The sequence below is a fragment of the Chaetodon trifascialis genome, chromosome 3, assembly GCF_039877785.1.
Source record: "Chaetodon trifascialis isolate fChaTrf1 chromosome 3, fChaTrf1.hap1, whole genome shotgun sequence".
Lineage (NCBI taxonomy): Eukaryota > Metazoa > Chordata > Actinopteri > Chaetodontiformes > Chaetodontidae > Chaetodon > Chaetodon trifascialis.
The window spans coordinates 28,174,518-28,180,887 of record NC_092058.1 but is presented as its reverse complement, the minus strand read 5'-3'; positions in this window follow the sequence as shown (position 1 = coordinate 28,180,887).

Genomic DNA, 6,370 nt, shown 5'->3' with positions numbered 1-6,370 from the left:
AAGAGAGTTGGGTCCTCGGGCGCTGCTGTTGGATGTCAGCTGGCAGCCTGCCGCGCAGGAAGGACGACCAGGATGTGTCAAATGCGGAGGAATTCATTTCACGGGAAGCATGTAGTGTGCAACATGATATGTGATGTGATAGTAAACACTACGATTCTTCTTCTTCTACATGCAGGCATGCAGTTATGTGAATTCAACTTGATTTGGATCTTATGAACGTGAACGTTGTGTGATTCACATTTTAGAGCATCACCCCTTAAGTAATTAGCTAACATCAGTCATTGTTCCTTAATGTCACAGCATGATGATCTGGTGTTTTTATGAAACAGGTCCCTTTGTGAGCTTATTAGACTCTGACCACGCTTGATGTACAGCATATGACCATATTAATGAAAATATTGATATACGAAAGTTAAACAGTGAAACTGCTGGTTGATCAATTGAAACTGCAGCATTTACGAATATTCAAGAACAAGCAATAGTATACACACACTAAACTACCAGTATGTATCAGTGTGCTAATGAACACTGATGGCCAACAGATGCATGCTGACAGCTGACATACTGTGTATCCTGACACTGTTATGTCTATGATCTAACATTGGTTAATAACATCAGCTGGCTGATTCATCTGTATCCCTGTACTGAATTCAAGCGTTTTTCTTCAAGCTTTGGAACTTTGGGCATTTACTTTTTATCATCCTGTCCCCTACTCCTATGACATTGCATTTTCAGTGTGACTTATCATTTTAAACCCGTTGACTAATTGTAACAGGATTTAATTTTTGAACAACAAACAGGAGGTTCTGGGGAAAACCCCTTTTACAAAGGGGGAGACAGTCAAACATCTTGTCATTCACTACAGGAAATATCAAAGAAATTAATTTGTAATGAGATGAACTTGATTTTTGTTTTGTGTCAGAAAATCAAGCAGATAACTTGAAAATCAATGTGAATGTTCTGCACATGAATTTACTCCACATTTATTTATGAAATAAATATCAATACATTGTGATATGAGTTATTGCTGTAGTCCCCACCCCGAAACAGGAGGGGGAAGTAATGCGCACTATGAGCCCCATACAAAATGCGCCAACAAACCACGAAGAAGAATCAGTCACAGGGTGGAGGAGCGTTTCGACATGGCAGACAGGTGGGTAGACTGTAGTAATCATTCATTTTTGTTTAAATGCATGTACCTTAATGTTGCCACATGTATTCTTTGAAAGACTTAACAACAACACCTGGTATTATTTTGTAGCGGATGAGAAGGCTACTGCACTTTATACCGACGTTTGCTTGTCTGGACAGCCATGCGGGAACGTGCTGCGAGCTAGCTTTTAGCTCGATGGGACTAGCTAGCGAGTTGTAAGGAATGGCTAACCAGCCTAGCTGTTATAGCGTGATGGAACAGATGGAGCACTAGATATGTTTTAATCTGCTACATTTTGTAGAACTTTCCCATGGATGAAAATATCCAAATACGATGTTAGAATTTTTAAATGCCCAGTCACGTTGGCTAATTATTAGAACTAGCTAGCTTGCTAGCGTCCATTGCCTGCTGAAGGAGTGTCGGTCCATTCCCAGTGTTAGGTAGAAATGCTGAATTTCTGTCTAACGTTAAGTGTCGCTTAATTCCTTAAAATCTCTTCGATTAAAAAACAATCCAATTATCAACATAATAGAGTAACTCTGTATGAAAACGAGTTTTCATGTTTTTCTGGGATGGTGTTGGGTCCGACGTGGTTCCGTATGCGTTCACGCGTAGTGTTCGCCTAACAGAAGCAGTGATGGTCTGAGTTAGTCACCGTGTAAAAACATTTTCTTGTTATAATGTATAGTGTCATATGATGGTGTAATGTAGTGATCACCACGGCTGTTGCCTCGAGAGAAAACGATATATGTTCAGGTGTTCACCAAGACAAGCCCAATGTAACCAGCTGTTTTAGGTCAACCCAAAAATCAATGTTATTAGGATGCTGACGTAATTAATCAGTAGGTGGCTGGAAGCAAATGAAAACCCCGAGCAGCTAACGCGACACATTTACATTTTGTGCTAGTGAGATAAAATCAAGCTCGGCGTGATCTGTCAATTTCTGTAGGTGGCTGTGATGTATTGCTCCCTTAGGCTATCACATTTGCTTCAGCAGATATGAGATGCGAGTCGAGAATCACCAGTAACATGTTTGTGAATGTGTGACGAATCTGGTGACAGATGCAGACCACAACTGCTGCTGTTCAGCGAACACAACACGTGCACGTACGGGAACTGGTTAGTATGAAAACCAGCTGGGATATAACGCCGGCACTGGGCAGACAGCAGTTTCATGATGTGAAGCGTTGCCTCCTTCCAAGTGGACAATGAGTAACATCCATGTTTGCTTGGAGATTAAAGGAGATTTGGGTGTAGACGGGCTTCAAGCGATGAGGTGCATATGACATTGGAGAAGGTACTGTAGGCAGCTGTAAATGACCCTGTCTGATCTGGTTTTGACAAAAGTGAATTGTGGAGCAGGCTTCTCTCTGAGACTCAATAGTATTGGCTGGTTGGGTCACTCTTTAAGCATAATTTCATCTTCATTATCAAGTTACATATTTCTCAAGCAACTAGAATTTGCTTTACTCCCAAAGCAATCACTCCACTAAAATGATGTATCAGCTCATTACTGCACACTGCAGCTGATATCAGTGAGTTATTTAATTCATTCATCGAGCTAAAAAAAACATTTTCTTACATCGGGTTGTCAAATGAGCCTTTTCTGCTTGACCTTGTTATATGTCATTGTAAATTCAATATCGTCAGGTTTAAGACTGTCAGACAAACCCAGTAATTTCTTGAGGAACTTAAATGTGTATGAAAAAAATAACCCATCCAGATCCACAGCTTTGGTCCTCAAGCTATCACCTGTTCAGTTGAATCGGACAGATCCAAACACATTTCATCTGATTGTCAGTGTAGTTACTAGTTACTATGACGCTTTAAGCATAACCTTGCTTGTTAAATTTATGACCCTTGATGTGTGATGGACCACCACTGCTAGTTTTCCCTGAAGCTTAACAAGTGAAATATAATATTTAAAAAAAATGTAATGTCATGGCCCGACATTGCAGAGGCCCTCTTTATTTTGGGGAAGGTGGGGCGTCTCCACTGTACTGCTGCAGGAAACCCTGATGTATTTTAGTCCAAATACAATGCACCTAAAACTTCAAAGATAAAACAAGTGAAGGGAAGGCTGCTCTTTGATATGAATTTGTTGGCAGCAAGATCATTGCCCCAGATTAAGGCAGTATATACAGTAGACATTCATCAAATGTTGAAACCAGTTGTCTCCAACTTTACACCATTAACACTGGGTACACATTTAATTTCTGTTCAATAATGGGAGTGGACAACTGAGGCAAACAGAACATTTCATCTGGATGTGCGGCGTGCATATCGCAGCCCGGTAGTGCCACGCTGGCAGTTGCTGTCCATGGTCCTGAACTTCAGATGAACGATATGGTTTCTCAGATTGGCCTCATCGTCAGCTGTCTGTTTTTTCTGTTGTCCAGTGGAGGAACGATGCATACGATCGTGCTGAGGTGCCCAGAGAGTAAGAGTCAGTCGCACGGAAGATAACATTTATTGTCTTGTTTTGTTATATTCCCCTCAAGCATGAATGTCTGCCACAGACAAGGAGTCACTGTCTCTGTCCTTCTCATGAAACAGTATCTTGTTAACCTGACAAACTGCATCACAGCTCTCTTGGAAGCAGTCTGAGACTCGGACTGGACATCATCCAAGGTGTTTGATGCTTGTGCTAATTCCGTACTCTGTTTGGTACTGCTACTGAAACGGTGCCCTTTTTCAAACATCACTTCACTCTACAATTTTATCTACTGTAAAATAAATAATCTGTTTACACAAGAACAAATCAGTTGTCAGAAAGAAGCGTCATTATCCAGAAACTCAGCTGTTCTCATCTTTTTAACTGGACTGAAAGTAAGCTGGTAAACACTGAACACGGTTGAAATACCCTGCTCGGTTTATTCCTGTTAAGAACCGGCCTCAAGTATAATTATTGATGTAGGACCTAACTTCTCACCACCCATGTGACTTTTTCTCCACAGTCTGAGGTGTTGGCCGTCAGCCCATGTCAGCAGGTCTGAATTCAGCTGGTGGCTTTCCTTGGTTCGTGGAGTCTCGTCATCATTAGATCTGCCTGTCGTCTGTCACTGCAGAAAGCCGCTTTGTTTGCGCTGTGGGATGAGGTAGTAGGTTGTATAGTTTTAGGGTCACACCCGCACTGGGAGATAACTATTCAACCTACTGTCTTTCTCAAAGTGCCAAACACACGTCTCAGTGGAGCCTCTGTCTTCTGAAGGCCAGTCCTCTGACATCAGTGTTGGCATATATAAAAGCTGTTTTACCCCACTTGCTCACACAGTGTGAGGTAGTAGATTGTATAGTTGTAGGGTAGTGATTTTGCCCTGTTTGGGAGATAACTATACAATCTATTGCCTTCCCTGAGGGGTGGCATGTCTTCGGTTTTATTTCTATTAACTGGTATTCATACATTATTTCATCAAAGAGAGCTCTGTAGACCATTCTCACTGAACGTTGTTGTTGTTGTTGTTGTTTGTTTTTGCTCACAGAGTTGATTCTGAGCAGCAGTGATTTTGTTTGCTGCTTTTTCATTTGCTCCTTATTTTGGTGGTCAATCGGAAACTGCTTTATAAATGTAAATAAAAATTCATTGGTGAAATTGTCTTTTGCCTTAGTTTTGTGGGTGTAAACATGAAACTTGAGCTTTAATATGGGGAACTTTTCTGGAATAAGGGTTGATCAGCATGGTACTAAACTCTACTGTCCTGTGCTTTTTAGATAAACTAAAGGTGTGGACAAAAAACACAGCAGCAGCACAAATAACATCCTCCAAATGATTGTGCAGTTGAACAAACGCCTCTAAAACATCTGAAATTCAAATTGAACATAATGAAGGGAGGGTTCACTGCAGGACTTGAATTTTCAGCTTGGTGTACCTGTTACACTGCAAATGCACGTGCGTGTGTTGTAGCACATGAAAGAGGTCATTTTAAATGGAAGTAGGTGGTATACTGTGGAAAAATGCTCAGGGAAATAGCTTTTTTTTCCCCACCAAACACACCACCACCCAGCACATTGGGCCTTGTGTCCAGTGAGAAACCAAAAGTGAAAGATGTTTTGTTAAACTCCACCAAACTGTGACAGTGTCACAACATTAAGCGCTTGTTAGACGAGGCAGGAGAGCTCTGCCGTCGCTGGGATGGGAACATGAGCAGAGAACAGCTGGCAGGAGTGTACATGTGGAGTCAGCTGAAAGTCTGCGTCTCATACAGATGTTCTGTGGTGCCTTGTACGTCTGTATGAGACACACTGACAAAGAGTCTATCTGACGCTCTGGAAATGAGAGCAGGATGGAATTTATTAGAATTTTACAGGCTTGCATCATGAAGCATTATAACTAAATAGTGTTGTAAGAAGTACATTTACCCCTGAGATCTAGTGGAGTGAGAACATGGAACGTTAAAGTGGAAGGATGTCAAAATGTACTCGCAGGCCCTGCAGAGCATCCTGCACGCCCACACAAGTGTTCTCACTTACTGTGACTGGTCTGACCTTTGCTCTGCTCACCTCTAATAACAAGTGTGATAAATACATGTTTGTCGCACAGAGAGCACCACAGGCCGGAAAGTGTTGGACATGTCCGTCAAGCTCAGTCTGAGCCGCATGTATTAATCTCACATTAGAGTCCTGGCTGCTTCCTCTGGAGCTCAGCTGGCTTCATCGGGCACGCTGAGAACTTGAAGACAACCGGGGATCAACTGACACCCCGAACAGGCTGATTCAGCCATTCACTTTTCAACATGATGATGGTAGCTACACGGCCGTGTCAGCAGATGGCGCTATAGTCCTTCAACTCAAACCATCTTCCCTCCAGTGAAGACCACCATGAAGTCTGTGAATCACCGAAGAAATAATAATGAAAAAAAACAGAAAACAGAACTAAAAATTAAAAAAATTCTGATCTGAGGCCGACTGTTAGTTGCTGTTAGGTGTTATTACTCCATCTGTTTGGTCACTCACTGTGATTTCAATACGCGTGTTAAACAAACGAAGTATTTTATGACTCAAATCCCCCCCCCACCTGCCTTCTAATATTTTTCATTTATTAAATATAGAACATTAGATAGATAGATAGATAGATAGATAGATAGATAGATAGATAGATAGATAGATAGATAGATAGATAGATAGATAGATAGATAGATAGATAGATAGATAGTGAGGCGGTGGGAGGGGCGTTTATTGTTGGAAACTAAATAAAAAGGTGGCAGTTGGTCGTCTGTC